Below are 23,479 nucleotides of genomic sequence, written 5' to 3'. Positions count from 1 at the left end.
GACCATGGCTTGGAAAGATTAAATTTACTCCATATAACTCCAAAGCGCAGAAAAGGGACCATCAGCACAGAGTCAAGGGGAACCGTTAGCACAAAAACTGGGTTAACAACCACTAGCATAAATTCATATTTTAATGAAATACACTGTTTTATGGAGTAATAAACACAATATCCCTGGAACAATTCAAGTAGAACCTGAAAGACTGCTTGGCTTGGACACTGAAATTGGGAACTTCTCTCTACTCGGTGGGAAAGGGACTGGGAGGCCAGCTCCATGATTCTACATTTTACCTGCACACAGTCAAATGTGTTGAACCCTTTTACAAAATTAAAACAAGTGTAGATCAGCCCTGTCCAATAAATGCATTGTAATTTACATGTCAGAGACAGACGTTTGCGTTTCGGTGCTCAGTGTCCGTATTCCTCCACTCGGTAGCATCCGCTTGCCCTCTGCTTTTGGAATGCACCCAGTCCCGCTGGTCGGCTCATCTCACCCCTACCCCTTCCGTGTGAGTCATCCTCCTGGCGGGAGAGATGGGCATGTGACTGAAATCAGACCCAGCCAAATAATCTTGGAGCTTTCATTCAAACTGCTGGGGGAGGAAAGTTCTTTCTGCTGAGCTGGCTAGGATGTAAGCCTAAAGCTGAAAAGAAGCCATCTTACCACCGACAAGGGACAGAGGCTACCTGGAAAAGACGGAGGGTGAAGGGCTGACACGTGATAACCCTGGCACCGTCAGTTCAGCAAGCTGGGGCGTCCTCACAGAGGTAAGAGTTCGTGTTCAGTTGCTCTATTTGCAACCAAAAAGTCCTGGCTAATGTCAAAAAAGGAAATCACGAGAAAGGGGGCTTGAAGGTCTAGATGCTGGCTGATGATCTAATTCGCTGCAAATTTCAACCTTTAAAATCTGAAATATTTAGGTTATCCCCCTAGGACCCTTTGAACTTTCTCATCTTTTTTTTTTTTGTCATGACTATACACCCTTTTCTACCAGTTTTCTGCCTTGGTTTCCCCCAGTCCCTCCAGAAGTTCTCTCTTGGTTTCTTCCAATCCTCCTAGAGAGAGGAGACACGGAGTCACCTAGAGGTGCCATGAGCAGTCCTGTTCATGAAAAGCAACCAAGTCCTCCCCCCGCCCCCCCGCATTGCATTCCTGCCCATCAGCTGGAAATCACGTCTCTGAGGGAACAGAGACCGTTTCAAAAAATAGGACTCCAGAAATACCTTATCAAGCTGTTCCGTTGTACGATTATGAAACCACTAGCCAGACCAAAAAAGAATACATCTCTCTGCTCCCCAAATCAGGATTTTTCTCAATGAACCTTAGGCCTATTCACCTGTGCATCCCGAATCTCATCATTCCACACTTAAATCTTACGCATTTTGCAGCACTTTTAAGTCTTTATTTACATTTCCTTAACAAACTAAGAAATAGTTCCTGTTACAAATTTTAATACAACCTGGCATGGGCCAGTGCAAGAACAGAAATCTCACAGAGTCACCATAATTGTATCTAACCCACAGAACAAAATAAGATACAAAGAAATAAAAATGTACACACCAGTATTCATAGCTGACGGTGATCTAATTTTATCTAACAGTATTAATCACAATATCATTTTTTACCAAAGACGAAGACAAGTTCTCCAAAAGAATAAATCTTCTGCAATTTCCCCCCTTAAAATGGAAGTCATGTAAATATCCGCTACCACGTACTTGCGGCAGCTTAGCCAAAATGCAGGCACTCGGAATAGAAATGAAGCATCGGATTTGTGGTGCACAGTGCCACCTCCTCACAAAGCCTCACACTTTGGGACAGGAAGGAAGAATAATACTGTAGCCACTGGTAGCTGCAGGGGGACTTTCGGGAGGCAAAATGGCATTACTGGAGTTGGAATTTGGCCAGGACACTGGGGCTAAATACCCGGACTTTTATGAAAAGTGCCCTGGGATTGTTAATGCCCTCGAGTTGTCAGGACCTCAGTTTTGTGTCTTCTATGAAAAGAAAAGCTGATTAGATCATTTAAGTAAATCTCTCGGTGGGCTTCTTTAGCTTCTGATTATCTAGATATGCTTTAATCACCGTCAGATTGCCCTGGTTAAAATTAATGACAGATTAATGGGAGACACTCCACGATATCAAAGCACCAAAATATATACCTCCATAATATATCGCATATATATTTTTCATTTATTCCCCAGGGGATTAATTTAGAGCCCCAGCAATTCCTACTTGGACTAAATCATGCTGTTTTAAAGAGTACATAATATCCCAATTATCCTGTTGCCCTTATCTTTATGAGTCTCCAAAGGAGGGATAACCTAAGTAGGGTGATTAGATTTAATACCACATCCCTGAAACCCAGGTCCTGTTTCAACAGACACTCTTTTTTTTTTTTTAAACAATTACTCTGAACATTAAATCTTTGGTGTTATTTACTAAAACACTTAGCATAATACTTCAAACACAATTATTCACCTCCTTTGCCATAACGGAAATCTAGACTATTCGGATTTCTTAAGGGAACAAAAAAAACTGAGAATCTTCATTTGTGGTGGTAATAAAATTCATACATATTTTAATGTATTCTTGGCAGGCATGTCCAAGAAGGAAAATATTTGTATTATGTGAACAAATGCTCTTTAAAAACAGGGTTGGGGGGTGACCAAAAAATATTAGCAGACAAGTTCTTTCTAGCACCTACAAAACCCAAGAATGAGATAAATTCATTCATTTCTTTCCCTTGCTTCCCTTTTTGTTTTACAAACACCCTCCTCCGTCCTTCAGCAAGTTTTTTCCCCTTCTCATGCTCCACAGAAGGATTTTTAAAGCTTTCTCTTGGTCCACAGGGCAGGTTTGCCAAGTCTCAGCTCCTACATCTGTAAAATGGGGCAGCTGGTTCTGAACCCAGCCTATGCATTAAAATAGCCTAGGACAATGCTTCATCCCTTAACCTCGCTTCCAGAGACCCTCTCTAAAAAGCATCCTATCCTTTTAAAAAGTTCTCCAGGTGATCCCAATGTGCAACCAGGGCTGAAAATGCCTGACCCAGGTGTCTCCAGGATTCTTCCCATCCTAAAACTTTACTTGTCCTTCTGTTCACTGAATTACCATTTAGCTGATGTGTCAGGCAAACCAGATCGATTGGTTTCCTACAGGGGTCCTGACAATTCTCTGACAATTCTAGAGGCCCGAAGTTTGAAATCAAGATTCCAGCAGGGCTGGTTCTTTCAGGAGGTTCTGAGAGAGGATTGGTTCCATGCCCCCCGCCCCCGAATCTTAGTCTCGGTGTGTCCTTTCTTCTTCTTTCTCTTATAAGGACACTTATCATTGGATTGAGGGCCTACCCAACCTAGGATTCTCTTACCCAGAGAACTGTACTTTAATTACATCTGCCAGGACCATTATTACAAAGAGGGTCACACCCTGAGGTTCTCGGTAGACATATCTTTTGGGGGTCACTATTCTACCCTCTATGCTAGAGGTGCCACTTTTATCAGAAGCCAATGACAAATCCTCTGAAACAGGTGCAGGACAGGGGAAAGGCAGACCGTAGGGCTTTGGCTGCCATAACAGGGAAGACAAGGGACGGAAGGGCATGCCAAGGTGGTTCCAGGCCAGCCCCCACAGGCATCTCGGGACTTGGCTGTCAGGTCAACTCTACTCTAGTCACAACGAAAATGAGTCAAGAGAGAAGCAACTACTGCTCCACGACACAGACTCCACCAGGGCCGACTTCGTGCTGGGACAGAGGCTGGGACGAAGAGGCACATGCTGTGTGACCTCCACGAAGAGGGGCCAGAGTTTGGAAAGGCCCATTATGACCTCCAAAGAAGTTATGCATTCCCTAACCCTGGACAAAGGCCTTCATTCATTATATTCAATAATTTTACTACTTTCTTTCCCCTATTATCCCCCTACCTGAAGTCAAACAAATCCTTGTACCTAATGGATTTCCATGAATATTGTTATACATAGCAAGGAGGAAAAGAGATGAGAATGCTATAAAAGGCCCACTACAATGACAATTTTGTTTTTATGCCAATCCATGTTATTCGCTTCTTTCAAAACTATGCTCAAAATCCTTGCCTTTTCATGGTTTCTCCCCACACCCAGGCCTAAGGACCATATGATCCACATCCTTTAGCACAAACATTTATGATTTTTTTCCTTCCTTTTTTTTTTTTGTTTAAATTCAATTAGCCAACATTTGTTATTTGAACCAGGTCTGCTAGTACTTATAAATATGCCTGCTCCATGCATCTGTACATCTTTTTAGATGTAGGCCCAATGAGGCTGATGGCTCATTGCAGGCAGAAACCCTGCCATTGGTTTCTATGGGATTCCTCCCAGACACTGATACCGTCCTCTGCACAGAGAATGTTGTTAATTGAGAATCTCTCTTATTAGTGCCTCCCTAGTAAAATGTTGCTTCTCATTTACCCATTTAATTTCTTTAACGAATATAACCCTCCCCCAAAAAGAAGGAAATAGGATGAAAGAAATGTTCCTCTGCTCTGAAATAAGAGTGGCATACCCACTGCCCACTGTCGAAATAGAGTGATGGCATTTTGAATGACAAATCCACAAAGCGACCTGGCAACAAATACTCATATAAATGCCAAGGAAAAACCACCTCTTAAACACCCCACCAGTTTCTTCATCTCTTCAACGTGGCTGGAGACTGATGGGTTGTGTCACTAGCTGATCTAACAGGAGAGCTGGAACGGAGAGCTTGTTTTTCTTCTTTGGTCCCCTGACACAGAAAGACCCAAGAACAGCTCTACCATTACTTGGTTACCTGGGTCTCCCACAGTTAACATTTGCAATCCGTGATGTCACACCCAATGGCAGTGATGTCACATAACCAAGCTGTCACACTCAGAAGAGCTGGTAGAAGTTGCTTTACTGTGGCGAACCCAATCCTACTAGAAACACGATGTCTTTGCCCAAGAGTGAAAGCTTCTCTGCAGCAAGGACTGCCTGGCCATAGGGTGCCCTTCATTTTCATCAAATCTTAGCTTCAGTAGCTTTTAAGTCACATCACAGGATGGTAGATCTTCCCAGCCTAGGGCATCATCCACCTAAATAATTAGTTCCCTTAAATATAGCTACCCTTAGGAAATATTTGTAAATCATTTATCGGACAAGGGATTAATATCCAGAATATACAAAGAATTTCTACAACTCAACAACAAAATAACAAACAACCCAATTTAAAAATAAGCGAAGGACTGAACGGGCAGGTGTCCAAAAAAACAAAAAAGTCTACAAATGGCCAAAAGGCGCATGAAAAGGGGCTCAGCATCACCAGTTATTAGAAAAATGCAAGCCAAAACCACAAGATGACACTTCTGCCATATTAGGGTAGCTATTATAAAAAATAATAATACCAAGTATTGGCAAGGATGTAGAGAAACTGGAGCCCTTGTGTAGTGCCAGTGGGAATGCAAAGTGAGGCAGCCACTTGTAAAAGAGTATAGAGCTTCTCAAAGAAGGAAACATAGAATCACCATATGACCTAGCATTGCCACTTCAGGGGATATACCTAAAAGAACTGAAAGCAGGGACTCCAACAGATATTTGCACATTCATGTTCCCAACAGCATTATTCACAAGAGCCAAAAGGTGGAAAGACCCCAAGTGTCTATCAATGGATGAATGCACAAACAAAATGTGGTGTCCACATCCAATGGAATAGTCCTGATCCTAAAAAGAAGGGAATTCTGACACACGCTACAACATAGACGAATCTTGATGTCACTGTGGTAAGTGAATTGAGCCAGTCAGATAAGGACAAATATTGTATGATTCCCTGTACATGAGGTACCTAAAGTGGTCAAATTCATAGAAACAGACAGCAGGATGGTGATTGCCGGTGGCTAGGAGGAAGGGGGAATGGGGAGTTAGTATTTAATAGGAAGAGAATTTCACTTTAGAAGGTGAAAAAGTTCTAGAGATGGATGGATGGTGGTGATAGTTGTACAAAAATGGGAGCTTAATGCCACAGAACTTCTAAAGATGGTCAAAATGGTAACTTTTATGTTATGTACATTTTACCACCAAAAAATGACATATTAAAATCCTAGCCACCCCAGTTCAAAAATGCTCTTCATTATAATACTAATTTTATAATTAAGTTGTTAGTCTATCTTGCTTCTGGTTCTGAACAGTACTAAAAAATCATGCATCTACCTTTTTTTTAAAAAGTGGGAAGGGGAGAAATAAAGTTTTTTCCTTCACTCATTCCCCTCATGTTTGCTGCAGAGTAAGGTAAGCTTTAAATTGCTTTTGACAGTAAAAATAAAACCACTGCCATTTTCATGGTTAGAATTCAGCTGATGATCAGTTGCTTCCCTTTGACCTTCAGACCTTTCCTCTTTTTCTGTGCCACACTTCCATCTCATTCATAAGTCTCCTAGCACTGGTCCCTCCCATCCACAAACCCCGAAAGTAGGAGGAACTCTCTCTCCTCTGGGGTTAATGTCTCTTAGGCACAATACGACTGATAGACCACTTAGCAGCCCAAGCTATGGGCTTCCCAACACCATTAATGACCACAAGAAAGTGCTTTAGCTCTTGGAAAAAGCAATATTATAAACAGCTAAAATGTCAAGTAAAATGGATACTGCAGAGTCAGGGTCATAAAAAAGACACTGAGGGACTGGCTCTAGAACTCGGGCTCTCGACACTGGCACTATTCTGAGAACCAGGTTTTGTAGGGAGTAGAGGGGAAGGTGGATGGAGGGAATGCGTTCTACGGGAAAGAAAAAAGTTAGGGGAAAGCAACAATCAAAGCTAGAAGCTTATCTCACATTTCAGATCTAAAATTAGATCTAAAAATGAACACCTCAGCATAAACAGAAATACACTCTTGTCTTCATGATAGAAGAATGGACAAGAATGAAGTAGGTTTCTGTGCATCTTTAGAATCTTAACATTTTGTGTTACTTACAAAGTATTTATTTGCATGTAAAATGTATTGTTTTTAAAACGATCTTCCAAATTACACTTCTGAACACTTTCCCAATAGGAAAAACCAATCCTTTTAAATTAAAAAATGAAAAGATGATGGACTGTAATAATAGAAATATTTTCCTTTCCCAAATATAGACATTTGTTTTATCTGTAGTATTTTAAATTGCTTCTAGTATTTATCATCCTGGACCTTCATCCCTGGTCAGTACACCTTGAAATACTTCTCAGATCCCAACACACACATCCCCATACTTCTGTTTTCACAAATGGCCTGTACATACCTACTCTGAGGTATCACTTCCATGACGTGCTCAGTTGGGCAAGCCGTCAGTGGTTTTGATGGCTGAATAAAGAAGAGTCATCTATCCAACCTTTGCAACATGCCAGATAAAGGTTCATTTCCCAGAACATCCTTGCTATATCCATCAAAGGAAAATAGACTTGATCATATTTCTAGAGAGAGAAAAAGACCCAGACACTTTGGGCAAAGAAAGCCCTGGAAGAAGTTGCCGTCAGTGTTTCCGCTTGCTGATTAGCCTGTTGCCACTTGGTGGCACTGTTGATTCCAGTTTGCTCCTGGATCCCGGGGTGGGTAAATCAATTGATGCAACCATCAGGAGCATGTGTGGTTCTGGCTCCAAGAGGAACTTCATTAAGCCCTGACAGCCTTAATAGAAACATCAGAATGTCCATAGCCTGATACCCCCAAACCTAAATGGTAAAGTCATAGTACATGCCGTCCACTTAGAACCTTCCTTTGGATATTTCTCCAAATACAGAAATCCAACCTCTTCTTCAAGGTGCCTATCTCAGCCTGCCTCTGGGACCCCTGCCCTATTAATGCCAACCAGTCTCCCATGGGGCGCGGCTGTCCGGGAACTCCTGTGTGCCACCCTAGGCCAACGAGGCAGAGACTGGGGAAGAAAATGAATTGGTGACTTGGAAGCAATACCACCATCTTGAGATTCTTAAAAACACAAGATAAAATGCAGGGTCAACAACCCCTTGATAGACTTTCCTTTACATCATTTATCTGGCGAGAGCTTTAGTTTAAACCTTTCAACACATTTGCGTGAGCTTCCTTAAGAAACTTGCACAAGGGCAGGCACACAAGAATTCCAGTGGAGGCCTGGAACCTCAGGCTCTTCTCCAAGCCCCAACACCACCCTGCCTTGACCTGACGGGGACTATCGGAAGGCTCCCAGTGTCAGTACACACAAAGGCCCAACAAGCACTAACGCAAGTCTAAGGAGCGAAGTGGGGCAGCCTGCCTCTCAAAGTCTATGGCTCTTGTTGTCTTCCCTCACCTGCTGCCCATCCACTGCACGAACACATACACACACATTTTTGGGCTGCACATCCCTTCCTCTGTCCAACTTTGTTTTCTTCCCTTAAGATTTCCAAGGTTGTTAATTTTTAAAAGATTTCAGTTACACAAACATTTGGAGGAAACAATATACACTGTACATACGTGATCATTGTTCTGTTCTGTACATCCCTCAGGGTGGCTCTGTCTCTGTTCTACGTTGATCTTTCTCTTTCTGTATAATGAGGGACATGGCAGAAGCCTTGAACAATGACAATATAGAACCCCCCGGAGGGGGCAGAATAGGAACATTTTACATCAATAATCGTTATGTATTGCTTTGAAAAACACTTATTACACATTCTTTAGTGGTGAGAATAGCTCTCTATGGTGTCTCAGCTAGCTCAGATCATAAATCATCATCAGTGAAGTATAAAACAGATATTTTGAGATATTTCTGGTGGCTGTGTTCTTAATATCAGCATTTAGTTTATGATACATATAAAATATAACTGACTATAATGTAATGATGTGGATCTTTTAACAAACACCACGACTCACATATACAATAAAAGAATGTCAGCACCTTCTAAATAGACACTTTGGCATGTTAGATACATATTCTTGAGACTGCTGGGGAAACTCTGTGAAAACTCCTCTTTTGATATTGCCTCCAATGCCTAAGACATAATACTTTTGATTTTTTCAATTGTGGTAAATATTCATCCTTTGAGGGTGGTTTTCATTTTGGGAAACAGCTCAGTCATTTGGAACTAAATCTGGCATATAAGCCGGAGAAAATGGTTTGAATCAAAAATAAAATTCATTCATTGAATTATGCAACAGATATTGCCCTGGACACTCCACCATATGGAGTTAGCCTCAGCTCTTAAGGGGCTCACAGTCTAGAAGGAAGAAAAGCATGTAACCAAGTAATTGTAGTAAAAATGATACAATCTTTCCAGATATCTAAGCAGCTCTCCTTGCTCTCATGTTGGACCACGTAAGGCTGAGTTTCTGGTTTGGCTCATAAGGCAGTTATCAAAGCAGTTCCAGAAGGAGCTGTTCCAAAGCTGAGCGAGCAGCAGCAACCCCAGTGGCATGAGTATGTAACCTCCCAACAGTGCTACTCCCACAGAGGAGGCTTGTCCAGATAGTTACATCCTGGTACATGTTACTTTTACAATTTGATCTAGGTATTACTTTAGAGTTTACCAATCCCAATGAAACCGCAGTCATGGGTTATGATACCAGATGATAAGAAATCTTCCCCTTATATTTCCTATGCTGGCCTAAAACTGATGCAGCCACCATTAAAGGAGGTAAAGCACTATAGGGCTTGGCACGGGAGCTTCCTGGGGGGTGGGGAGGGGGCGCGGGGGAGGAAGCCAGCAGCAGTGGCAGCCAACTTTAACATACTGGGATGGCAGGGGGTGCTTGTTGGTCAAATAAATAAATAAATACAGTGAAGATGACAGGACCCAGGTTTCTCACTGTCAGAAAAGGGAGTTACAAGTAGGGAAAAGGAAAAAAAAAAAATTAGAATGGAAGGTATTGGTATGAACTCATAGATGTAGAAATTAATGATATTTAACACGCATACGAACACATATATTTCCTAGCTCTGACAACTGAGAGGTGCCCAGAAGCAGCAACACCCCAATAGCAATAAGCATGCATGATGCCCTAATGCTCCACTTCTAACCCCCAGTCTTCACTAAAAGGAACCAGGGATCCTTGGAGACATGGTTGATTCCAGGAATTAACAGGGAAAATATCGGATGAGCCTGGAACATCTTAATGTGCCCAAAAGTGAGGAGGTGCCCGAATGACAGAATCATGTCAAAAGGACACAGAAACTTGCTGATAGGAGTTCACACTAGCCAGGCATGGGACAATTGAAGGATCAAAATAAACAACGAAAGTGATGGATTATAACCCACTGAGTGAAATAAGAAATCATGAGTCCATACTGATAAAAAATAAATAAAGGAAAAAATTAAAAGTTTAACGAGGACAAAAATGTAGATCTAGTCTCAAAGGACTCTCAACAAAATTTGTATTAATTACGAAGAGAAACAAAGTGATTTTATAATGGAGACACCTGACAGACACGATCTTAATCAAGTGATCAAAGTGAACATCATTAGTAATGGGACAAAATATGTGTCACCTGGTAGGGTGCAATGAAAAGAATACAGAACCGTGTCCATGAAATCCGTGCCAACAATGCCTAACCTGAATATAATCACGGAGGAACCTCAGCCAAACTCAAATTGAGGAACATTAACTGACCTTCAAAAGTGTCATGAAAGACCAAGGGACTAAGGACTTGTTCCCGGTGGAAGGAAGCTGAAGAAACATGACAAGTAAATGCAACCCAGGGTATTAGCCTAGATGCTTCTGTTACAGAGGATGTTATTGGAACAACTGGCAAAACTTGAGTGGGGCCTGGGGGTTAGATGACAGTGATAAATCAATATCATTTCCAGATTTTGGTGGTTGTCCTGTGACTACAGGAGAATGCCCTTGTTTGTAAGAAATCCACACTAAGATATTTGGTGGTGATGAAGCATCATGTGGGCAACGGACACTCAAAAGAAACGTTCATTATACTGTACCTTAAAATTTTATAAGTTTGAAATTCCCCCCCAAAAAAAGATTTTTTAAATATTGTGTAAAAAATAGAATAAATAGCCTGACTCTGCAACAGGCCATTCCCTCACCCCACGCCACTGCCAGCCTGATCCTATACTGGTGAACTTGCACAGGAGGGAAAAAATACTGCACCAATCACTAAGATCTTGAAAATACATTTATCTGGGCGCCTGGGTGGCTCAGTTGGTTAAGCGACTGCCTTCGGCTCAGGTCATGATCCTGGAGTCCCGGGATCGAGTTCCGCATCAGGCTCCCTGCTCGGCAGGGAGTCTGCTTCTCCCTCTGACCCTCCTCCCTCTCAGGCTCTCTGTCTCTCATTCTCTCTCTCGCAAATAAATAAAATCTTAAAAAAAAAAAAAAGAAAAGAAAAGAAAATACATTTATCTAAAAAGGGAAAATTATGGGAAATGCAGAAGGGATGTTTTCTTATTGACTGCTTCATAGACCATGGACCACAGTAATGAGAAGAAGCATTTACACTTACCAGAGGCCATCAAGCCCCTTCAAGTATAAAAGCTTTAAGGATTCTTTAGGGTATAAGAATACAGAGTAAGTTAGGGGGGCCTCTCAGGGCAGTCGAGGGGCAATATAGCGTGACTCCAGGATAAGCAATAATCTATTGAAATTGGTTTCACCAATGGGGCACTAAAAGGAACTGTGTAGCTATCCGTGTTTATCCTGGAAGTTTCCCAGCCCCTTCTCTGGGAATGGATCCCACCTCTTCCCCCCCACCACCCCCCCCCCTACAGCAACTCACACCCCTCCCCATAGTAAGTAGTCCTACTGGGTACCTGAGACCCAAAACAGCCAATCTGAATTCTTCCTGACATATGCATGCAATGCTAGAAAAAAGATGGTCTCTCTCTGCACTGTGGTCGCTTAGCTCTTCCTACCACTCCAACAGATCTGGTGCCCTTCCAGAGCCAGCATTCTCTTTCTTACTGAGGCTACTAGTGACTGGGTTTCTCTCGCTTGTCCCCGAAGAGTTATGACTAATACAATTACCATCTTGTAAAAAGGTAGTCTCGGGTATAAATTAGTAACCTAAATTTCTGGCACCAGGTCCCTCATGTTTAGGAAGCGTGCTCTGGTTTCCAGGCCCTAACCAACTGCTGGATGGGTAAATCAGCCACAGAGGCTCCGGACTGGTGAAGCCAGAAAAGAAAATCCTCAAGTCCAGAGCAATGGCCTTGAGTCATCCTTACATTTCTCTGCCCCTTTAATTTAACCACAAATGGCCAAGTCTATACAGTGTATGCATTTATGGTCTGAGTGCTGAATGTAGTTGTATACATCATCGCCTTATGTGTATCCCACGCATCTCCTCCATGACACTTGAAGATACACTGCTATATGGGCAAGACCTAAACTCCCTTTCTCCCCCATGGCAAACTGCTGAGCGGACACTCCATAAACATGACCGCATGCTTACAGCAGGTATAAAAAGAGCACGTTGTAACTCAAGGCTCTGTGTGAAAAATGAGACTACACAGAGAAGAGTCTCACTACAAAGTCCCAGCGCCTCATTCGGGAGAGACTTCCAAGAAATGCTGAATGAGTGAAGTAATGTTGCCTTTTCTGTCCTGTTAAATAAGCACAGGGTTCACGCACACCAGCACAGAGCAAGTCTGCTTGCTGCCAAGCCTTGACGTGACTTTACCACCTGGCCTGGTCATGGTTCCTGGTCAACTCATTAGGAAGCTGGTGGGGAGTTTATGCATGGCTAGCCCTGTCGCACATGAATGCTTTTTAGAAAAGAGACCGGTGGATTAGTGCAGAAAAATGTGAAAGGGTTATGCCAATCTGATCGCCTCTATCCCAAGGCGGTGTTGCTGCTTGTCACACTCGCTGTGCCTAAACAGCTTCTTCCTAGCCATGAACCAATACCATGAACTCTTGGAAGACAAATGACCACAGATTGGAAAGAATCGCCCTCTAAAACTGCTTGATTTTCATGTTAGGGCCCGTTTTACTTTGTATGCTACATCACACACAATTCTTGAAATGTTTTATTTCTTCCAAAGGTAGAGTGTACCTCAGGGATATTATTAAGTCGCATCGATTTTCTTCTCATTGCTTTAGAAGCATCGAATTTTCACAAGAGTGCATTTTCAGTTACTACATTTTAAAATGACAAACAGGTAAATGCTTGTTCAGTTAATACATTAAAATGATTTTTCTCCAGAAACATAAAAAAGTTTACATTTCTTAAAGTAAAATTTTATTCTAATATGAATATATATATATGAAATACGTATATATATTTCTCCTGTTGCCCTGAGGTTCATTTATATGTATATATATTAATACATATATATTTATATAAGTATGTTTTATATAAATATATGAATGAACCTCAAAGCAACAGGATGAAAGGAGGCAAAAATATTCTTCCTCACTGCCATCTTACTCTGTGGGGTAAACAAGTCACTCAAATAATCATGAATAAAAGTAAAAACTACTTTTGATACTTTGGGGGATTTTTAAAAGGAAATCTGCACTTTTTCATTTAGGATCTTCTGAAATGGCTACACCTGTACTTTGCCTTACCTTCGCAATATTTCCTCGATAAATTGTATTCTGAAGTAATCCACAAATATATTTCCGCCCAGCAGAATTTAGTATTCTATTGGTGCACTGATACCGAAAGCAAACAAAAGAAACCTGACATTAACTGTTGGTTGTGCTCCATCATAATTTTCACAGGAATTTAAAGGTTCAATTCTGTGTTGTTTATCATTCAGGCCAATACAAAAGAGAGCTCTTTCGTATTTGTGTTTAGAAACACTCCACAGTAAATGTTAGTTTATGTAAAACTGCACAGTTTGTGCAAGAAGAAATCAATGACATAATAGATTTCTAATTTTCTATCGATGGCATTAAGACCCCTTAACTAAAACAGGATGATGCTCTTGCCATAAGGTTATCAATGCTCCTCATCTGTTTCCTCTCAAACATAAAAAAGGTATTCTTTTTTCTTTTTTAAGATTTTATTTATTTGCGAGAGAGAGAATGAGAGACAGAGAGCATGAGAGGGAGGAGGGTCAGAGGGAGAAGCAGACTCCCTGCTGAGCAGGGAGCCCGATGTGGGACTCGATCCCGGGACTCCAAGATCATGACCTGAGCCAAAGGCAGTCGCCTAACCAACTGAGCCACCCAGGCGCCCAAAAAAAGGTATTCTTTAAAACACTTACGACCAAAGAATGACCTAGAGAATTTTGCCTCTGAAGACGTGAATTAGAAATCAGACTTTTGATGAAACGAAAACCCAAGAATAGATACCAGTTTGCTCTAGTCCAGTCACATGTCATATATCTGCCACCACTAGGCCCTCCTGGCAAGCCCCGCCTCCCCAGCCAATCTCATCTCCCTCTGGAACCACGTGCCCTTCCCTCACCCACAAACACACCACAGGCTTCCATGCCTTGGCACTTGTCCTTGCTGTCTCTTCTCTGTTTGGAATGGCCTCCCTCCTCCCCTTCCGCAATACTGATTCCAGCCATCTGGTTGATCTGACCCAGGAGAACCACTACTTTTCCATGGGATCTTTCTTAAGGCACCACCCATCCTCCCTCAACAAAAATTTTCCTGCCTCTCTCTTCCCGGCTTCATCACACTTTGTGCCCACCTCCAATAAAACGCAGGACACGGTGTTGCATACATTTATTTTTCTATCTCTGTGAACCCCTAGAGGACAGAGACAGTTAACCTCTCCTTGTGTCCCCAAAGACTAGCAATTTCTATTGTAGTCAACAATAAACGTTTGTTGACTGACTAAGTGAATGAGTTTTCTGAAAACTAGAGCTTACTACTTTTTTACCTCATGTCCTTTTTATGGTTAACTTTGTAAGAGGACCCTGCCTTGTTAGGGTATAACACATAGTTAAACTTTTTTTTTCCTGATGATGGGGTTCATCCTCATTTTATAAAATATCACCGCACCCCTCTGGCTACTGATAATGTACAGGACTGCCTGCTACAATCCCAAAAGCATCCCCATGGCAGGAACTTAGGAATTCTGAAGCTACTTCTTAGGTTTCTGTTTCTCCTCTTTTTTTCAGACTTTCTCTTCCCCCAGTTTTTAGTATAACTGCTTCTAATAGTGCTCACAATGCCCCTCTCTTAATTGGTAGCCTTTAATCAGCTAAGGGCAGAGGAATGTGATAACTAAGCTTGTTAATCCTGTGCAACTAAAACTAAATAATTTCTGAATTGGTGCCTATAAAGTAATAATGTCTTGGGGCTCTGGCATTTGGAACGTGTGACAACTACATACTTGAGTTGTTTAAGGTCTTAGAAATTTCCTCCCGGTTCTCTGCCCTAGTTTGCAGTCCTGACCTCCACATAATTGAGATTTTATAATAATTAAGCATCTTAGATATGATTTGCCATAATCCCTCCTTAGAAGAAAAAGAAATTTCACTTAGAAATTGGAAGCTTAAAATGAATTAAATGGCCCTTGGTACATTCTGAAATAGGCTACTAAATTTCTGGACTAAATCTGACCATTTGCAAAAGAGGAAACATCCTTAAACTAGTCACTGTATGTAGAGATTGTATAGTAATCAGGATGGGCTTAATGATGCTGTGGAAATAAACAATTCACAACTATCAATGTCTCCCACTGACTGTGTTGCTTTTTTTTTTTTTCCCCCTCACTCATGCTACACGTCCATCATGAATTACATTCTACACTCACCCTGGGACCAAACTTTCGAGCTCAATATTGTCAGCCTCCAGGCAGAAGGAAAGAGTTGTAGAGCACCACATACCGGCTCATAAAACTTTTGCCCAGAAGTGACACACATCACCTCTCCCCTCATTTCACTGCTGAGGCCAGTCACATGGCCACTGGTGAGTCCAGCCGAGTAGGAATTCCTGTCCAGTCAGAACAAGATGGTACTTCAGTTGTTCGAGAGCCACGGTCTCCACAAAGCAGTATCAGCCCCAGAATCTCTGCCTGGTACAAGTGCAAACACAGATTCTTGCTGCTATAAACAAAGATAAGGTCTATCTTCTAAATCACAAGTACATATGCATTCTCACCTCTGCTTTTTCCCCTTCATTACAAGCATATATTTTTATAATGATCAAATTAGTCACACTTGACATTCTTATTTTAGTCCTTTGTTTTTAGTCCACCTCACAGACCTGTGTTACACTAAGTCGCCTGGGGCCAAAAGCCAGCTTTTAGGAATTAGAAAGTTGAGCTGCTTCCCTGTCCCCACCCAGATTTGTCATCAGCCATTTCCCACCTGGCTCAGAATTAACACACAGCTCATGGATGCTGGTCCCTGCTGTTCATTACCTGCTGTTCACTCTAAATATATTTCTTTACTGAACTTCAGATATACATATCCACTGGCTAGTGAAGAGATCCACTCAGATGGCCTGTGGACACTTCAGAATCAACATAACCAAAACCAAGTTCATCACCTACCCCCACAAAAGAGAATTACTATTTCCTCCCCAGTGTCCCACCTCCACCCAACCAGTCACCCCAACTAGAACTTAGGCTTGAAACTTCCTCTCCTCCACACTCCAAGGTCACCTCTACTTCCTGAATCTATCTCAGATTTGCCCATCTATCTCCTTTCCTACCACTCCTGCCTTGGCCCCAGCCTCCATTCTCTCCAGGCTTAGTAAAATAGCCCCGGACTGGAAGCAAGAAAACAAGGTAGTACTTCACAATGACTGTCTCAGTTATAACTTTTCCTGTTGGGATATTTGAACTTAGATCCTCATTTTCCTCAAAAAAATACTGACAGTGTTTAATGTGGCTGTGACATTTTAATAAATGAAAGAAAAAATAATTAAGGATCTTAGCTAGATTTTATGTTCCTTCTACTACAAAGATATAGAGTAGGAAACTAATAGCCTATAAAACACAAAGTGTCAGTACAAAACATAAACACCTCACTTCCTTATCCAATTAGTTTATTTTCCTCTAAAATTTTTCCCAAAATTCAATCATGTTCTCCATATCTCCAACTGACATTCCTAGTATGTCATGCTTAAATTGCTACTATAGGGTAATTTTTCTTCAACTTGTATTTGCTACTCATGTTTTATCCAAAATTAATTTAATTCTATAGCATGTCATTTTTCCAATTTGTTAAGGTCAGTTTGAATTCTTTCATATTTTACAGAGAATCGGCAACTCTGTGAAATCTGCAACACTGGCGTCATGTTCTCTAATTCTTAATCGAGTTACCCACAGATACAATAAGCAGAAGCAGTCACTATGTGCTATCATGCCTAAATATCCCTTCAATGACGGTGTGAACAATGCTAAATGCTCTATGGATGTGACATTCATGCATATACCATTACTGGAGTCAAGAGAAAGTACCAGCTTATTAAAGTTAAGATGAACACAACTATTGTTGTTCCATTATTTACCTGTCGTCTCCTATATATAGAAGAGAGATTAGCCTAATGCCATTTAGTTTATGCAAAACCCAGTTGGTTACTAGATTTATCTAAAAATAATAATAAATTATTTGATGATTTTTTTTCTGATCTCTCTTCATGTATTTGATGTTAGTCTGACTTGTCTATAATTTCCATGGTCAATCTATTTTGGCTGGGCATTTTTAAACTAGTCACAATACTTAACATATTTTAATTCTGAGGGACTTCTCTTTATCTCCATAATTAAAAAATAATAACAATAATGACTCGCCACCACAGTGGCACTTGCTAGTTCTTTCAATACCCAGCATGCCTGACTAATACAAATAGTTCCAGTTCTTCAAAGCACTTTTTCACTCTTTTTCTATTTTGACTCTCTTTACTTTCATCAAAACTGGGAACTGTTCCAGGCTCCTTCACATCTGATACCTCTTATGAAGAGTGAATTGAATAAGACATTAAAAGCCTCTGCCTTTTCACCAGCTTCTGTTACCGGTTTTCCTGGCCTGTCTATCAGGGACCCATGCCAAGCAACTGGTGAAATTATGTTACAACAAAGTCTTTCTGAAACTTGCGGTAACTAGCCCATATGGACAGGGTCTAAAGTGGACTAACACTATATTCTTTCTGATGTGGAAAAAGTTTATGACAAGAGGATAAGCAAGAATACGGATTGCTTTTTTTCAATTTGTTATATTTTTTTTTCTCTCAACTTCTTGTGCACCCTCCAAGAGGAAGAAAAAATTGGGGAGAATTTTTTAAGAGCCTTTCTATTTATTTAAAATCAAGTCAGTCCATTTTTCGCTTTAACACAAGCAAATGAAGATTCTTTAAGATTTGATCTCTTTTCACCTGGCTATGTGTACCTTGATGACCCAGAGGAGACCTATTTGGCAAAAGAAGAAAGAAAGAAAGAAAGAAAGAAAGAAAGAAAGAAAGAAAGAAAGAAAGAAAGAAAGAAAGAAAGAAAGAAAGAAAGAAAGGAGGGAGGGAGGGAGGAGGGACAGAAGGAAGGAAGGAAGGAAGGAAGAAAAGAAAGAAAGAAAGAAAGAAGGAAGGAAAGAAAGAAAGAAAGAAAGAAAGAAAGAAAGAAAGAAAGAAAGAAAGAAAGAAAGAAAGAAAGAAAGGAAGAAAGAAAGAAAGAAAGAGAGAAGAAAGGAACAAAAGAAAGGAAAGGAAAGGAAGGAAGGAAGGAAGAAAGAAAGAAAAAAAATTGCATGCTGATACCAGAATCTACTGGCCTAGAGTGTCCAAGGCATTATATTAGAGGACCATGAGTTGGGGAAGATTTTATAGATGAGAAAGGAAAAATTAGCAGGAAAAGGTGGTTTCCATCACTCTGTTTGCTTCCATCTCCTCCTCCTGTCAAATAGTGCTTCCAAAGAACAAGCATCCAGAGCCAAGCTCATCAGCTCCTCCACCAGCAATAGGAAAACTCCATCAGGGTTTAGCCAGTTCATGAAACCCATGAAACCTGAATAACATTTCCAAATTGCCACTCTTGCCAACAAGCTGAAACAAGAGAATAATGTACATCTATATGTGGTCAAGAGGTTTTAAGTGCTTCCTTCATGATTAAAGACAGTTGGTAGAATCAAGAATATGAAAAGATAGGTAGGGCCTCTTGAGCTCCCATATCAACAAATCTCTATCTTCATCAAATACATCTTAAGTTCATTCACTAGAAAAGGAGAAAAATATTTTTTTCCCAAAAAATCTACTGTTTCATACACAAATCATTACACTATGTGTGGGGAAAAAAAAAAAAATGTTTGTAATGTCCTAGACTGGTTTTCTAAGCCTCCACTTATATGTGTTATTCATATTCCATGAATCACATCAGAGTTCTCACTGACCTCCTTTTGTAGAGATAATATTTTTTTTCCGAGAATCAGGAAACATTTTATCATTTTTGTGAAGACTATTCTCCATTCCAAGCTTTCCATAGAAAATTCTATTTATCTGTGGTTTGGTACTTTAAGTGTTACTACTCAACTTAATTTGCTCTTACGACTTCTTAAGAGTCCAAAGAAGGCCTGTAGTCAGCTACTATTTAAAACCTGTTCCTTGGGGCACCTGGGGTGGCTTAGTTGTTAAGCATCTGCCTTCAGCTCAGGTCATGATCCCAGGGTCCCGGGATGGAGCCCCGCACTGGGCTCCCTGCTCAGCAGGAAGCTTGCTTCTCCTTCTCCCACTCCCCCTGCTTGTGTTCCCTCTCTCACTGTCTCTCTCTGTGTCAAATAAATAAATAAAATATTTTAAAATAAATTAATTAATTCCTTTAATTAAACCTGTTCCTTCCCAATTGTCACTCTTGGGTGGCAGCATGTGTCTTACCTCTTGGCCTTCAAGCCTCACATCATTGAAAGTGGATGTCCCTGAACCAGATTCATCAACTAGAAGATGACAATACTGTATGGGAAACTAGAATTCTTCCCCGTTATCTATTCTCAAGTGCAGGTGAAGAATAAACTAGGGCCCACAGACAGAGCCAGTGGCTAAAGCAGCACAGAAAAAAAGCTTCTTATAATTAGGTAAAGGGATCCAAAGTGTAGGTGTTCCTATGATTTATATTAGTGCACTCAAAATCTGACACCATTAAGCATTGTGATTCAAGGACTGCTTACATCAAAGTTAATGGGAGTGGTTTTTAAAATACAGGTTCCAAGTCCTCATGTCTGACCAACTATACTGGAATCTAAGAAATGGGGCCCAAGCTCCCAGGATAATTCTTAAGTACACTAAAGTTCCAGAATCCCTGCCCTGAAAGATGAGTAGAGAGATATCCAGTGGCAAAGGTATGGACTGGATTTGGCCCAGGTATGGATTGGGCTGGGAAAGATATGGACTGAGTTGGGGAAAATCTAGCCTAAGAAATGATGGAGGCAAAAGGAGCAATAAGGGGATCAAGGTCAGAATAAAGTAAGATGACAAGGAGGGATAATCAAAACTAAAGTTCCTTTAGGTATAGAATTTTTTTTAATTTTAAATTAAATTTTTTAAATTCAAATTTTAATTTTAAATTTAAATTCTACATCAATAAACTTTTGGAAAACACAGAATTAAGAGTATTAAACAATGATAAGTCTACTTTTAAAATCAAAGCACTAGGGGCGCCTGGGTGGCTCAGTCGTTAAGCGTCTGCCTTCGGCTCAGGTCATGATCCCAGGGTCCTGGGATCAAGCCCCGCATCGGGCTCCCTGCTCGGCAGGAAGCCTGCTTCTCCCTCTCCCACTCCCCCTGCTTGTGTTCCCTCTCTCGCTGTGTTTCTCTCTGTCAAATAAATAATAAATAAATAATACAGAGTGGAAGCTTTATAAACATTTTAAAAAAAAAAATCAAAGCACTAAACTCCTATTCAAATTGTTGAGTTTAGGGGCGCCTGGGTGGCTCAGTCGTTAAGCATCTGCCTTCGGCTCAGGTCATGATCTCAGGGTCCTGGGATCGAGCCCTGCATCTGGCTCCCTGCTCGGCGGGAAGCCTGCTTCTCCCTCTCCCACTCCCCCTGCTTGTGTTCCCTCTCTCGCTGTGTCTCTGTCAAATAAATAAATAAAATCTTTAAAAAAAAAAATTATTGAGTTTAAGGATTTTGAAGGAAACCAGATTATGTAGAGCATATATAACATATATACAGTGAAGTATGATAAAGTATGGGAAGTATGGTTCAAACCAGAATGGTGATTTTCTTTAAATCTCAGATATTTTCTATATTGATTCACCTTGAATTGAATTTAGAGCACTTTGTGCTCAAGGACTAAAGGGTACCCCCGTGGCATTTGTCTCCTGGCCACTGGTTGGCTTCTTTCTGTCTCAGTCAGAAGTAGTCTATCAATGTCAGCTTTCTGAGAAAGTGATAGGGAAGAGGTGGGTTTAGTTTTCTCATGCTCCTTCCTCCACCAGTCCTCATGGGACTATACAAGAGGCCAGAGCCAGAACCTAAGAAAAATCTGGATTCCGGTCTCTACTAATCCACTGATAGACTGAATAAATCATCTAACCTTGTAGGTTGCAGCCTCCTCACCAGTACAATGACGAGGTTAGACCAGATTATCTTCTGGCTCCAAAACTCTAAATGTCACATTACACACAGCTGTGATTCTGTGCTTTTTGCTTTAAAAAAGGAAAGAATCAGGGCGCCTGGGTGGTTCAGTCAGTTAAATGCCTGACTTTGGTTTAGGTCATGATCCCGAGATCCTGGGATTGATCCTGTTGTTAATACTGTTACTTTGACTGGGAAAACAGAAAAGATTCTGACTAAAAGGAAAATGAAATCTACTTTGGGCTGCAGATACCAGTGGAATCCTAAGGTCCTCTTCTTTACCTTCCCTCCACCCACCTTCCTTCAGGCTGTCTCTCCTGCCTAATCTCACCCTCTACCAGCTAATTTCTCTAGCTCCTGTTGGGCATAACCTGATTTGCAGGTAAAACTTACTCCTCAAAAAAATTTAGCTGAGGGTAGTATCTTAGATTAGCCCGAAGAAGTCACCAAAACATCCTTAAAGGGTCTATAAAGAATGTAATATTTACACACATTTTTGGAGCTACTCAGTTTTGAGTGTATATTTTTAACAGAGATGTAGACTGATTTCACTACATCTATCTATCCTTCCTCAACTTGTCCTACTTTTCACCTACTATGGGTCCCTGCATTTTATCCTAGCTCCCCCACCCAGTTCCTCTACCCTTCTTAGTCACAGCATCAATAACCCACAAGCTGTCCTTAAAACCAAAAGAGTGATTATCTCTCAGCTTATATTTCATTTAAATACACTTGTAGGAGTTTTTGACTTCTCAGATACCACTACTTTGGAAACTTTTGCCCACACGCTGCCAATTCTTTACTGTTTCCAAACAAAATTTACAACAACTGTTGCCTCTTAGCAAAAAAAAAAAAAAAAAAGAACCCAATAATAGAGTGCATCCCTTCTGTTCCCTATAGTGATGGGCTTGTCTCTCTTTCAGCATTGCTTAAACTAGTCATTTCATGTATTCTCAGGCTTTGGGGGCTCTGCCTGTACTATTCTGATTACATCATCACCCACAAAAGATTTACAAACAGGTTTCCATGGCAAGCAACAAGAACAAATGAAAAAGTCCAAGAGAACTGTAAACAGAAAAGATAAGGTGATGAAAACTGAAATGCAGCCCACTGGAAAGCAACTGCTTTCATCGCCAACAACTGAAATTATCGGCATTTTCCTGAAACATGACAAGAACCACACAATAAATGAAGACATTGGACTGTTTATGGATGTAATAGTCACACACAGCTCGATGCAAAAGACTCTAAGGACACAAGGGCAGTCACCTCCTGCATACAAATTCTATTCCATGTTTAATGGACTAGACAAGTGTTGCCATTTTAATTCATGGCCCTACATAAAACGAACATTATAATAATCTCCTTTTGAATCTTTATGTTTTCCGTAACCCTGGTAGCTAAGTGCTGATACCAACAATTATCTCAACGTAAACAGTGGTTGGAAAAGGCAGAAATCTGTAACGACGGGTCAGTTGAAAAAAGGCAAGAGTGAGGTGTGGGTATGGGTTTCTGGCAGTGACAGAACTCAAGCTGTAGGCACCTCTCAGGGAATAACAGAGAGGAACACACGGAGTCCAGATATGCACGGAGACACTGTCACTCACTTACGCAAAAGACAAAGGCAGGACTATGACTTGTTGTAGCTCTAGAACTCCTCCTGGCACACGCTAGGCAGTCAAGAAATGCTCACCAAATGAAAACACAGTGCCGAATTCAGAGTCAGGAAACCCACTGATGTTAAGTGATTATTATGCAAATAAAATAGCATCATTTCACATACAGGAACTGTGGATGGATTTTTCTCTCTCTCTCTTAGGAATTTCTGAGAAGCCACTCTGGGTATCTTAATGCTAGATGTGGAATACTTTCTTATTTCTCAATTTCTTCTCCCTCAATCAATTCATGAAGATGAATTCAGGTCTTTTAGGTCTCTACAAGGCTGTTACAGGAAAGCATCAATATCCTGCAATAGGTATTGCCATAATTTGAATATACAGAGAAAAAACAAATTTTGATGGCGTCCCCCTCATGACCCACTTCCTCCAAGGCCTCACTTCAGTGATGATTTGAATAGTTGTTTT

At 40.9% G+C, this 23,479-nt stretch overlaps 1 protein-coding gene and 1 long non-coding RNA gene across 3 annotated transcripts in view; one reads left to right on the top strand and one right to left on the bottom strand.

The window, feature by feature from the left end:
* NEBL (nebulette) overlaps positions 1 to 23,479 on the bottom strand; it is a 347,130-nt gene that overhangs the window by 267,395 nt on the left and 56,256 nt on the right. The window lies entirely within an intron of this gene.
* LOC135364497 (uncharacterized) lies at positions 632 to 17,302 on the top strand. Its single transcript, XR_010411690.1, has 3 exons — positions 632 to 767; positions 5,607 to 5,768; positions 17,092 to 17,302. It is a non-coding gene; the product is annotated as an uncharacterized LOC135364497 (long non-coding RNA).

Source organism: Mirounga angustirostris, unplaced genomic scaffold (assembly GCF_029215605.1).
Source record: "Mirounga angustirostris isolate CCGP_5_RB_7025 unplaced genomic scaffold, mMirAng1.0.hap1 SCAF_5, whole genome shotgun sequence".
Lineage (NCBI taxonomy): Eukaryota > Metazoa > Chordata > Mammalia > Carnivora > Phocidae > Mirounga > Mirounga angustirostris.
The sequence above is the reverse complement of the archived record's forward strand: the minus strand, read 5'-3'. Positions and strand labels throughout refer to the sequence as shown.